Source organism: Temnothorax longispinosus, chromosome 7 (genome assembly GCF_030848805.1).
Source record: "Temnothorax longispinosus isolate EJ_2023e chromosome 7, Tlon_JGU_v1, whole genome shotgun sequence".
In the NCBI taxonomy this organism is placed as follows: Eukaryota; Metazoa; Arthropoda; class Insecta; order Hymenoptera; family Formicidae; genus Temnothorax; species Temnothorax longispinosus.
In genome coordinates, this window is record NC_092364.1 from 14,576,718 (window position 1) to 14,591,200 (window position 14,483).

The following is a 14,483-nucleotide window of genomic DNA, read 5'->3' on the forward strand; positions in this document are numbered from 1 at the left end:
GAGCCCAATCCAATCCCTGATTTTGACCAACTATTTCAGGACCACCTTGTATATAATTATACCTAATTATATCTAATTATATATGGACATATTTCATATATAGTTTTGTATACATAATCATTTACATATAATTATATATAACAAATTTTTTACCGGCCAGACTGCCAAATTTTATAAGAGAAACAGCCCGGGAAAAAAAAACGAAGCGGTCTTATATGGTCTTATATGCTAATATATGCTCATATATGAATTTTGGCCGCATAAGCTCTTATATGGTTATATATGATTATATAAGATTATATAAAGACATATAAGAAATATCGATATTTCTTGATATTTTTTATCAAGTGTGTTTAAAAAAAAAAATTTTGAAAAAAAAGTTTCATATGGCCCATTTTTTGTACAGTTATAAGCGTTAAAAAAATTAACGTAATTTTGCAAAAATCGATATTTTGAAAACGGTTCAACAAAAAAATTTGAAAAAAATCATGGAGGCCTCCCAATACTATAACATAAAAAATTTTCAAAAAAATCGGAGATGCAAAAGCCAAATGGTGTCCGATTTTTGGCGTGGAACGCCCCATAATTATATAATAGCTTATACATAACTTTGTATATTTCTGTATAATTTTATATAGTTATATATAATTATATATAAAAAAAATTTTTTATTGCTTATTCGGTTCTGCTTGCTTGAAATGACATTTTTACAACAATTCTCTACGACTGTAATGTAAAAACTCAAATCGCAAGCTTCTTGTAACTTGCGACAATATGGATTGCTTGCGACTAATGCAGAACCACCTTTATTGTCGTTTTCGGATTATACGACTCAAAATACGTAAGAATATGTAAGATTTATTTGTTCCCGTAACAGTTCCCAAAACCTTAATTTTGCATATGCTCCTTAAACAATTTTACAATCTTTTGTACGTTTTGTCCCATAAAACCATAACGGGCAACATGAAAACATCTCATAGTTATTTGACAAATTTTTTTTGGTAAATATGCATAATCCGTACAAAATTACCTTTTTTAAAAAAAAGGTAAAAAAGGCGCCAAGTTTACGCATAGTAGTGTACCTATATGTTGTTACGTCGAAAAAAAAAGAAAATGGTAGTATTATACCTCGAAAAAATTTAAGTAACAAGTGGTAGACGTAATCTTTATATCTCGAAAAATCTCGAAAAAATCTAAGCAGTAATATCTTTATTTTCGAAAAATTATAACCCAAGTGATCTATCAAGACACATCACAAAATTATGTTACCTTATCAAAAAGAAGAGTCGCGCTTCAAGTGATCTATTACAATTACAAAAAAGAAATGATATCTCTTTAAATTACAGCGCCAATTACAGAGAGAACATATATATTGCCTCAAAAAATACGTGTTGCACTACTTTGAAAAATCTTTAAATTGTGTTTAAATTTAACAAGGGAATAAGATATTTAAATACAAAGTTTACGTGTGTATTTTTTAGTGGTCACAAAGAATTACAGAGGTAACAGTACAAAATAAAAATATTTTATTAAAATACATAAATTTTTCTTGTAAAAAAACTTGGCGCTGCTAGACCTCAAAATTTTAAATAAATAAGGACAACAATAAATAAAAATAATTTAGAGAAGAATGCGATAAGAGTAATATTAAATGATTATCAGCGTGGATGTGCGAGTGAGTGATATGGGTGTGCGTGACGACGCGGACGGCGGATAATGCGGCTTATAATTAAGTAGAGGATAAGTTTATTAATTTATTTAAAATTTCGAGGTCTAGCAGCGCCAAGTTTTTTTACAAGAAAAATTTATGTATTTTAATAAAATATTTTTATTTTGTACTGTTACCTCTGTAATTCTTTGTGACCACTAAAAAATACACATGTAAACTTTGTATTTAAATATCTTGTATTCCCTTGTTAAATTTAAACACAATTTAAAGACAATTTTTCAAAGTAGTGCAACGCGTATTTTTTGAGTCAATATATATGTTCTCTCTGTAATTGGCGCTGTAATTTAAAGAGATATCATTTCTTTTTTGTAATTGTAATAGATCACTTGAAGCGCAACTCTCCTTTTTGATAAGGTAACATAATTTGTGATGTGTCTTGATAGATCACTTGGGTTATAATTTTTCGAAAATAAAAATACTACTGTTTAGATTTTTTCGAGATTTTTCGAAATATAAAGATTACGTCTACCACTTGTTACTTAAATTTTTTCGAGGTATAATACTACCACTTTCTTTTTTTTTCGACGTAACAACATATAGGTACACTACTATGCGTGAACTTGGCGCCTTTTTTTACCTTTTTTTTAAAAAAGGTAATTTTGTACGGATATCACGCCTTTTTGTAGTATTACGCATTTTATAAACAGTATGTACAGGGTAAAGCTATTTGGAGGTATAATACTACCACTTTGTTTTTTTCGAGGTAACAACATAACAGGGTAACAACATAATACATATACACTACTATGGGTGTACTTGGCGCCTTTTTTTTACCTTTTTTTACCTTTTTTTAAAAAGGTAATTTTGTACGGATATCACGCCTTTTGTAGTGTTACGCATCTTAATCTTATAAACAATATATCTTATAATCTTATAAACAGTATATACAAGGTATGAAGCTAAAAGTGTTACGGATTATTATTTCTAAAGAAAACAACAGTTTAATATTTTGCTTAGTTTTTTAAAAATAATAATCTGTAACCCTTTCAGCTGTACACCTTGTATATATTTTTTAATTTCAACATAAAACATAATTGCAATATAGCATGATTAATGTTAATAAGTCGTTAACTGTAAAATTCTTTATTTATTTTTATTCGCGTGTCTTACTGAATGTTGTTTGCAACTGTATATGTACCGACATCTTCAGGTATCGATATTTTTGATAATTACAGATGGACACCTGTAACACGTGTCTGAAATTTACCCGATTTGTTTATTCTTTTATTCTTTTCAACTAATCGCAAATTAATTCTATTTGATAAAAGCAATTTTGTTAAATTTCTCATACATAACGCATTGTTTATAATTTTCTATTATAAATATTAAATAGTACGATATATATATACAGGGTGTCCGAAAAATCGCCTATGATTCGGGACCCAAAAACAAGCAAAAAAGTTCATACAAACATAGGTCCGGAAATGAGCCGTTTCCGAGTTATAGCCATTTTTATGTTCAAAAATCGTAATTTAGAATCCGCTTGGCATCCCTCTTTCTTAATTATTTCTTAAATTAAAAATTTTTATTTTTAAATATTTTTAATTTTTTTAATTTTAATTTTTTTATTTTTTTTTAATTTTTTAATATTTGTAAATACGATTACATTATTTTTAAAAAAATCAGTTGTTTTCACGGCTATTCAAAATCAGTTGTTTTCACGGCTACTTGAAATCAGTTGTTTTCACGCCTATTCAAAATCAGTAAGTAAATCACGGCTTTTCAATAAGTTTTAAATTATTATTTAACAACACCTTACTTTTAGGTTGTATCTAATCTTTCCGTATTCATCAATGGATCGTTTAAGTTTTAATGAATTAGCTGATATGCATCTTATGTATGGTCTTGCTCAAAGTAATGCTCCCGAGTATATTCCCGTCAAGAAGAGTCCTATACATCCAGTCGTTTTTCCGAAAAATGCTCCCGAGATGTCCAGTCTTTCCAATCGGGATGTACCGGAATAGCGTCTTTTCGAAATGTAGACAGAAACTTGAGAGAATTTGGTAATTGTAATTAAAAAAATTGAAAATAAAAATTTACGATTTTTGAACATAAAAGTGGCTATAACTTGGAAACGGCTCATTTCCGGACCTATGTTTGTATGAACTTTTTTGCTTGTTTTTGGGTCCCGAATCACCTCCCGAAGTGGAGTAGGCGATTTTTCGGACATCCTGTATATATATATATATATATAATATATCTGAAAAGCATTGGAATAAAAAATTTATTTTCGAGACATATATTTTAAGAGTTTTAAATAGAATGTTTAATTTGAGAACATTTCCGTATATACTGATTGAATAATTTAAGGACAAGTATATTATACTGACTGTATAATTTGAGAACAGTCTCGAATGTTATTCTTTCAGCACAAACACAAATCCATATTTTACAGTTATTGCATACTTTGAGACTTTTTGAATTAAAGCATTGATTGGAGACTGTCCTCAATTATACAGTCAGTATATATCTGTTCTTAAATTATACAATCAGTATATACGGAAATGTCTTCAAATTAAACGTTCTACTTAAAGCCTGGTCTACAATGGATGTATTAAGTCGTAAGTCGTAAGAATTGGCCAATCACAATCGATTTTGAGGAGAATAATCGACTGTGATTGGCCAATTCTTACGACTTACGACTTAATACATCCATTGTAGACCAGGCGTAACACTCTCTTAAAACACAATTTATGTCTCTAAAATAAATGTTCTACCCCAATGTTTCTCAGATATACTTTATGTACTTGTTTCAGTCCTGGGGGCCATGGCACATAAAAAAACTTAAGCAGTAAGCAAATTGACTAATCACAGTTAAGAATTCTCAAAAACACACGATAACTATTAGTTAATTGCTTACCGCTTACGTCTCACTGCTTAAGTTTTTTTATGTGCCAGGGTCCTAATAGCGAGACTCCATGTTCGAAATTTGCGCTGGCATTATTTTTTTGTTTTATATTGGGAGTATGTACAAATTAGTTTGGTAAGTTTTCAAAAAATGGTTCTGGCTGTTATGAATGTTTCATAGTGACAGCTGATTTCGGCGGTTTCAGAGAGGTTAACCTGTCAATAATACTCAGTTTATATCGCTTTGAGTTTTATTCAAAAACCTTGTTTTTTACTGTGTTGAATATGTCAATAAATTTTGTGTTAACTCAGCAGCATTTGCGGGAGGTCTTAGTTTTCTGCTTTAATTGGAAGAAAAGTGCAGCTGAAGCGCATCGAATGCTTGTGGAAGTTTATGGTGACAATGCTCCAACTGATAAATCATGTAGGAAATAGTTTCGACGTTTCAAGAATGGTGATTTTAGCGTTGAAGACAAGCCTCGCTCTGGACAGCCAAATAAATTCGAAGACAAAGAATTGGAGGAATTACTCAATGAAGATCCGAGTCAAACGCAAGAGGCGCTTGCAGAATCACTTGGAGTGACTCAACAAGCAGTTTTCGTACGATTGAAATCCATGGGAATGATTTAAAAGCAAGGCAATTGGGTGCCTTATGAACTGAAACCGAGAGACGTTGAAAGGCGATTTTTCACTTGCGAGCAGCTGATTCAAAGGCAAAAATCCTTTCTTTGGTGCCTTTGAATCAGCTGCTCGCAAGTGAAAAATCGCCTTTCAACGTCTCTCGGTTTCAGTTCATAAGGCACCCAATTGCCTTGCTTTTGAATCATTCCCATGAATTTCAATCGTACGGAAACTGCTTGTTGAGTCACTCCAAGTGATTCTGCAAGCGCCTCTTGCGTTTGACTCGGATCTTCATTGAGCAATTCCTCCAATTCTTTGTGTTCGAATTTTTTTGGCTGTCCAGAGCGAGGCTTGCCTTCAACGCTGAAATCACCTTTTTGAAACGTCAAAACCATTCCCTACATGATTTATCAGTTGGAGCATTGTCACCATAAACTTCCACAAGCATTCGATGCGCTTCAACTGTATTTTTTTTCCAATTAAAGCAGAAAACTAAAACCTCCCGCAAATGCTGCTTAGTTAACACAAAATTTGACATATTCAACACAGTAAAAAACAAAGTTTTTGAATGAAACTCAAAGCGATATAAACTGACAATGAGTATTATTGACAGATGTTAACCTCTCTGAAACCGCCGAAATCAGCTGTCACTATGAAACATTCATAACAACCAGAGCCATTTTTTGAAAACGGACCGAACTAATTTGTACTCCTATATATTTTTAAAATTATATTTTATAGATGTGTACATATAATATAAATTATTTCCTACGTAGAAATACATATTTGGCATATATTTAGATACTCATATACCTTCTTTAACTTCAAATAATAATGTTAGCTGAAACAATTCGTTCAACAAAAAGAATTAGGACTTAAACTATACATAAATTATATCTGAAAAGCATTGGGATAAAACATTTATTTTCGAGACATATGTTTTAAGAGTTTTAAATAGAATGTTTAATTTGAGGACATTTCCGTATATACTGATTGAATAATTTAAGGACAAATATATACTGATTGTATAATTTGAGAACAGTCTCCGATCAATGCCTTTGTTCGAAAAATCTCAAAGTATACAATGACTATAAAATATAGATTTGTGTTTGTACTAAAAGTATAACATTCTACAGTAAAATAAATGTGACATATTTCTAATAACAAAAATGTATTTTTTAAGTTTCTATTTTTATATGCATATGTTCACTTAACTTTAAATAATAATGTTGGTTTAACCAATTTGTTCAACAATAAAAATTAATGAATATATGCATGTAAATAGAAATTTAAAAAATACATTTTTCGTTTTATTAAAAATACGTCACATTTATTTCACTCTCGAATGTTATTCTTTCAGCACAAACACAAATCCATATTTTACAGTTATTGCATACTTTGAGACTTTTTGAATTAAAGCATTGATTGGAGACTGTCCTCAAATTATACAGTCAGTATATATCTGTTCTTAAATTATACAATCAGTATATACGGAAATGTCTTCAAATTAAACATTCTACTTAACACTCTCTTAAAACACAATTTATGTTTCTAAAATAAATGTTCTACCCTAATATTTCTCAGGTATACTTTATGTACTTTTTAAGTTCTGGGGGCCATATGGCACATAAAAAAACTTAAGCAGTAAGCAAATTGACCAATCTCAGTTAAGAATTCTCGAAAATACAAGATAACTATTGGTTAATTGCTTACCGCTTACGTCTCACTGCTTAAGTTTTTTTATGTCCCAGGGTCCTAATAGGGAGACCCCATGTTCAAAATTTGCGCTGGCAATATTTTTTGTTTGTTATATTTTTTAAACTACAATGACTATGAAATATAGATTTGTGTTTGTACTAAAAGTATAACGTTCTACAGTAAAATAAATGTGACATATTTCTAATAACAAAAAATATATTTTTTAAGTTTCTATTTTATATGCATATGTTCACTTAACTTTAAATAATAATGTTGGTTTAATTAATTTGTTTAATAATGAAAATTAATGAATATATGCATGTAAAAAAAAATTTAAAAAATACATTTTTTGTTTTACTAAAAATACGTCACATTATTTCACTCTCAAATGTTATTTTTTCAGTACAAACACAGATCTATATTTTATAGTTATTACATACTTTGAACTAAGGCATTGATTGGAGACTGTCCTCAAATTATACAGTCAGTATATATCTGTTCTTAAATTATACAATCAGTATATACGGAAATGTCTTCAAATTAAACGTTCTACTTAACACTCTCTTAAAACACAATTTATGTCTTTAAAATAAATGTTCTACCCCAACGTTTCTCAGGTATACTTTATGTACTGTTTAAGTTCTGCGGGCCACGGCACATAAAAAACTTAAGCAGTAAGCAAATTGACCAATCCCAGTTAAGAATTCTCAAAACCACAAGATAAATATTGGTTAATTGCTTACCGCTTACGTCTCACTGCTTAATTTTTTTATGTCCCAGGGTCCTAATAGCGAGACCCCGTGCTCAAAATTTGCGCTGACAACATTTTTTGTTTGTTATATTTTTTAAATTATGTTATACATATATGTACATGTAATATGAATTATTTATTACATAGAAATACATATTTGGCATATATTTAGATACGCATATACTTTTTTTAACTTCAAATAATAATGTTGGCTGAAGCAAGTCGTTCAACAAAGAGAATTAGGACTTAAACTGTACATAAATTACCTGAAAAGCATTGGGATAAAACATTTATTTTGGGAAAATAAATTAAGGTTTATGGATGTTAAGTAGAATGTTTAATTTGAGTACATATTCGTATATACTGATTGTATAACTTGAAGACAGTTATATACTGACTGTTTAATTTGAGGACAGTCTCTGATCAATGCCTTTGTTCAAAAAGTCTCAAATTATACAATGACTATAAATTATAGAGAATAAAATAATATAACGTATTTCTAAAAATACGTATTTCCAAAAACTATTTTAAAAATTAATAAACCTAGAAAAATAATTTACACTATAATTTTTTCAAAGAAACAGACTTAAAATGCATTTTAAAAAAGAAATTAGTGCTTAAATTGTATAAACTATACTTAGGAGACATTGGGATAAAACGTTTATTTTGGAGACAGAAATTGTTTTAAGATTTTGGGGTAGAATGTTTAATTTGAGGACATTTCCGTCAGGTATGTCAATTGTATAATTTGAGGACATTGTATATACTGATTGTATTATTTGAGAACAGTCTCCAATCAATGCTTTTGTTCAAAAAGGTTCAAAGTATACAATAATTACAAAATTTCTCAATATTTTTTTGCTTTCTGCTCTATAAACGAAGTTTGCTATTGCACATTCTATGTAAAGTAATATAGCATAAATTAAACGAATAAAATAGCGATGTCCCAAAACATGCTTTGTGCATATATATATATATATATATATATAAAAACCTCTTATTTTTTACAAATATACATATATGTGTATTTATATTCGTATTATATAGAGAATCGCTATAACATTAAATGTAATAATAGTTATAATATAGAACTATTGTCTTCTATTTTTGAAATTTATTAAATATGTATTTATTGATTAAATACGTATTTATTATATTTAATGTTATTCTTGTGAATTCTCTATGTTAGGTAGATATAAATACACATATATATCGTATATATACATATATATAATATTAACATGTTTTTAAATGTTTATCTGCAATAATTAAATTATTTATATTAAATCAATTATTATTTTTCAAATAAAAATTTGCCTGACAATGTGATTATTCCTTATTGATTTTCAAATAAGTAATAATTCATGTATTAAAAACACATGAAGAATATAAAACGATGCGAAACTGGAAACTACTGGAACAAATTCGGGTCTGGACTAGTTATTTATTGGTTCGGATTTCTTGACTGCTTGAACAGATCGACTGAGAAAAAATTTATTATAATGGACCATTTTCCCGAAAATATTACATACATGGATCCAACTTGTATCAAATCTATGAATAATACGTGATTATAATCGATATAATTGTATATATTTTATTTTTGTACAGTTATCTTCAAGAAATGACAAGAGATGATACATCTAATATTTGTAAATAGATTTCTGTTAGAGGATCTGATCATGGATTAATATTTTAATACTGTTTCTGACTGTTATCGGAATGAATTAAAGTATGGTTTTGTATTTTCATATTGTAATTATTATATTCAAGTCATTAAACTATTCATGTATTTTTATTTTCCATCCAAATGTTTGCGAAAACTTAACTATTTAGTAGAGCTACATAATCGAGTAAATGAATTAAATATTATCACATAACTGAATGAATTAAAATCACAGTCCTTAAAAATACAATGTAGCTACAATATATATATATAATCAGCTGTTTTATAATGAATTAATTGTACGATGAAACAAGTTATTTATCTGGTTATAATATTTACAGTCCTTGAATCTGAATCCTTTAAACAAAATTGGACAATTCGTTGAATCTAAGATCAGATTTTAGCTTTCTTCCTATTTTTATCCGACACTGTATACTTGTCGTAACTTTTCGTTGGATCAAGAGGTTCCCATCTACTCGCTGGAAAAATGTGTTTGTTCCTCGCGTACCATGATCTAATGAGAAAAATAAAAAAATAACATAAAAAAGAATTATGCAAAATATTCTTTTAATAATAAATACCTAAGTAAAACTTTTCCGACATGTGATTCCTCGGTTTCGACAGAAGCATTGTGCATAATACGAATATCATCGTGAACGTCAAATGTGAACAGAGGCCCGCTCTTTCCTCGTGCCTAATCGCAATATTACATACATTAAAATAACATGCCAACATTGTGATATTGCTTCATAAGTTTTATCATTTAGTATATTTACCTTAGTTACAATAAAATCAGTTACAGTTGCAGTAAAACGTATAATGGTGCGGTAATATAAGATTCTCCTTGACATACATTAACTGATCTGCCATTACTGTTTTAAGCTCGCTGAATTCGGGCCTCAGAACTTCTAAACATCTCTGAAGAACCTAATAGATAGAATTACCTGTATGTGAAAATTTAATTTATGCAGCAGAACATTATATATCATGCCAATGTTACTCCAAAAGTGGCACTGGAGTATTTTAATAACTTAAACGTTCTCTAAACCATTGAGACACCTTTCTTTCACCTTTCTTCATTATAACACTCCAACGATGGTCAGATCCATCCCAATAACTGAATGTGATCTCAATTTCTTCTTCCTTCAACGCGTTCTGCTTTCTAGCCCATTCTTGTCTCAATTCTTTCCTAAGTTTATTTTCCTTTTCGTCCCTTTCCCTACTGGCAAAAAACATGTATCTACATCTGGATTTTTCTAAATCTTCTTAATCGCAGGGCCATCAGATTGCACATTTTCTGACTGCGGGGATTTTTCGGCATTGTCTTCGTCAGAAGACATCTCAGCTTCATCTTTGTCTTCGTCCAGATTAAAAGACAAAGCTTGAATCTGTCTCTTCTGTTTGTTCTTTTCTGTCTGTTTCGCCGCTAGTGCTCTTTCCTTTTCCTGCTCTTTTTCACGTTCCTTCTATCAAAGCAAAAAATACACGTACAAAAATACAAATTATGAGATAATCAGGATCATAAGAAGATTGTAAGAAATTACTTGTGGGTATCAGGATTCGTGAATGTTCGCTCAATTTAACGGCGGATTTTCTCTTGCATTCCGCGTGACCGACGGTACATGCACATTTCGTGGCATCTAGCCTTAGCATCTTTGTGATATCGTCATCATACATTATGATTTTCTTCGTATCCTATCTTCTGAAGAAGCCCATCAAAAATTCTTGATATGTATGACTAGATGACATTCAGAGCACTAGGCAGAAATCATACACACACATATATATATATATATATATATATATATATATATATATATTCACGGCAAACCGCATATATAACATCGTGTTATTTTTATAACCTATTTACGCAACTTACGTTACTTCTGTAGTAACTTACGATACGATAATTCCTCTGCGTAAACGGGAGATTTTATAGTAACTATTATGATCGGAAATCAAGAGCCACCGTTGAAAGTAGTGAAGGTTACGTTTCTCTGATTGAGAGACGACGACGTATCTTAATATGAATTACTGTAAGTTACTACAGATGTACTCACTCACATAAACATATAGTTCGACAACTTTTATAAGACAGCATATACGTATGTGTGCAATTTTGGATATACCTTCCTTCTTTTGAAGATCTCCTCGACATCAGCTCTCTGTGGTTAATACTTTATATATTTCACTTACTACGTTTACGCGAGCGTAATTATCGTAAGTTTACTATAGTAAACTTACGATAATTCCTTCGCGTAAACAGAATTTTCCTTCGCGTAAACGGGATTTTGTAGTAACTTACGATAATTTACTCCGCGTAAACGAGTGAATTATCGTAAGTTACTACAGAAGTAACGCTCGCGTAAACATACAGTTTGACAACTTTTACAAGGCAGCATATACGTACGTGTTTGTACGATTTTGTAGATGTACACCTTCCTTCTTAAAGATCTCTCGGCATCAGCTCTCTACGGTCAATACTTATATATATTTCACTATCTGTCACGACGCGGCAACGGTCACGACTATCACACACTTACACTTATCCTTTTCTAGGTTGTAAAAAACTGTCACGCACTGCGACAGTGCACGAGTGCAATCTCGTGTCAAAAATGGGAAAGTGACACACCAGCCGCCATTTTTGTCCGACGTGGACGTTTCTTAAAAAAAAATTTTCCAGATTTGGACTTTGCATCGCAATATCTTCGCTCGTAGGGCACGTAACGGAAAAAAAAGACTCTTATTATAAATCAAACCCCAAGCTATCGATCGAACCTACTTAGAAATTGATCCGTTCACTCGTTATTGAGATCTCAAAATCTCGGATACTCGCAACTCATGCGTTCGCGTAAAAGAGTCACGGTGCGTCTCGCTTCGCGCGTACTTGGCGCGAGACACTACCGTGTCTCTTGATAAGCGTACAACTACGTAGCCCCCTACACCTATGGTACGGCCGTAACCCGCACCATCGGTGCGCCGCAGCACGACATGAAACACACCATGGACACGTCCTGCGGCACGCCATGGAACACGTCTACCATGGATGTCCCCCGGGAACGATCCATCCACATCTCTCGCTCCTCCGTTGGCTCCTCCGTCGTTCACGGGACCTCGTTCCTCGTTTCTTCTCTCCCATGGTCACGTTATTTTTTTTATTTTTCTTCTATGTCCCCTCCTTCTTCGCGATACTTCTCTTTCCGCGTCCTTCCTGTTATCGGGTCCAGGTCAACCGATCGAAGGTAATTTTCTCGTCCCGATCGCTTCCGCTTGTCCCCGGAGAACGATCCTTTTCGTGCTTCTTTTTTTTTATTTTAGAACGCTGCTTTTTTTATGTTATACCTTCTCTCTTTTCCTCCGCACATCTCCTCTTATTTCATAGAACTGCTACAAATTCGAGGATGACAAGAAGACTGGAAGGGAAACACCGATGGAAATTGGTTCGAGCATTCGATTATCGGCGAACTGGATAAAACTTTTCGGCTGCGAGCTCAAATTAAAAGGTACCACCGATCCTAGGGGAAATATTCGTTGAGCAATGACGAACGTGTCCGACATAATTATTGTTCCAACTTTTTCTGATTGCCCGATGCGCATATAACAAGTTATACATATAATATGAATTGTAATTTATAATAACTTCACCGAGAATTAAAATACAAAATGTTAAAAAATGTTGCATACATAACAAATGTATAACACAGTAGTGTGCTGTAAAATAGATTTTATAACAATATCTTATTGGTTTATATATATATATATATATATATATATATATATATATATATATATATATATATGTCACTGTGCACGTGTTAATTTCGCGCGCAATATAGCATTCATGCCATTTAAATTCTCATGAAGGGCTATGGAATATCGGCGCTGAAGAAATCGAATAAGCCGTGTTAAATTGCCGAAATTTCCAATCGGCAAAGTCTCGTTCGCGCGGAGACCAGTGATCGATTTAACTGACTCGATCGAAACGAGACTCGCAATTTCAGGCGGCGTAATTACGTGATAAAAGTGGAGAGAATGGCTTTTTTCCGCAAGGTAAAAGGAAATACACGACTGAACGTAGTGTAGATTGCAAATTAAGTTACGCTATTTATATGTTTAGTTAATGACTGACGCGGTTGCGATACAATTATTGCAATTTATTTAATAATATTGCAAATTAATATCACAACGTAACATAAAGATTGATAGTTTCTTTACCCTAATCAAGTGAATAAATAAAATCACCTTTGTTTAGTTTAACGGATAATTAATCCCTTTCGATCTCTGCAAGAATGAGAGACACCGACGATTTTCTATCAATCGCCAAAATGTTGAATAAAATTTATTGTCAAACTCAATAGTTACAAACTAATCGTTCAGAGAAGATGCTCAAATAGAAATTAAAATATTTGAAAATATATATATTTAAGAAATATGTCACGATGTATTGAACACTTTTAATATATTTCAGTCTATCTTTTCTTTCAAAGTAGGCGCTAACGATGCAAATGCATGCTTGGAAATTCCAGAAACAGGAAAAAGCTCGAACAGGACGAAACGTCAAATATTCTCATCGCGTTTTTAATGCTTTTGCATATTATAGAAATCGCGACACAGTGTTGCGCAAGACGATAAGATTTGGCGGTTGTATCCTGCTAGACGTTATGATGCCATGCGATTTAAGCAGGCAAAGTCACGGCGCGTCTGAGCCTCTCCTCCGCACAATATCGTAATCAAAGCCACCACTGTCTTCCCCGGTCGTCACAATAATCGTTCGAGAGGGATGGACCACCGTCGTCGTCGTTGACACTCGAAGCTAAAACGACTCTAATTTTGAGCTATACGAAACGACGAGGAGTAATGGATTTCGTCTTGAAAATCTCGTCTGAAGTACCAATATGAATTGTTAATATGTGATTAAGGAGTATTTTTTTTTATATTGAAGACAGATTCAAGGGATTAGTACCGCTCTTATCACTCTATTACATGACATTTGCGTTCATCAAGCATCAGTCAATTAGATGCAATGTGTGTAGTTGAAGTATAATAATAAACCTGTGTAAAGTTATCAAAAGTTACCACGGAGAAACGTACATTATTTACAAATCTTGCAGGATGTATATCGATACATTATTGGCCAATATTTTACATGTTGCTCATGGCACGCAATTATT

At 31.8% G+C, this 14,483-nt stretch overlaps 1 long non-coding RNA gene across 6 annotated transcripts; it reads right to left on the reverse strand.

The window, feature by feature from the left end:
• Positions 1–9,422: 9,422 nt before the first annotated feature.
• On the reverse strand, positions 9,423–12,905 carry LOC139816460 (uncharacterized). Of its 6 annotated transcripts, XR_011733020.1 has the most exons (7): positions 12,095–12,904; positions 11,856–11,975; positions 10,857–11,783; positions 10,383–10,778; positions 10,089–10,239; positions 9,894–10,006; positions 9,423–9,826 (listed from the first exon to the last, which is right to left on the reverse strand). It is a non-coding gene; the product is annotated as an uncharacterized lncRNA (long non-coding RNA). The 6 variants fall into 6 exon arrangements; XR_011733016.1 differs by having other exon boundaries at positions 10,857–11,975; positions 12,095–12,905; XR_011733019.1 differs by lacking the exon at positions 12,095–12,904 and having other exon boundaries at positions 11,856–12,054.
• Positions 12,906–14,483: the final 1,578 nt, after the last annotated feature.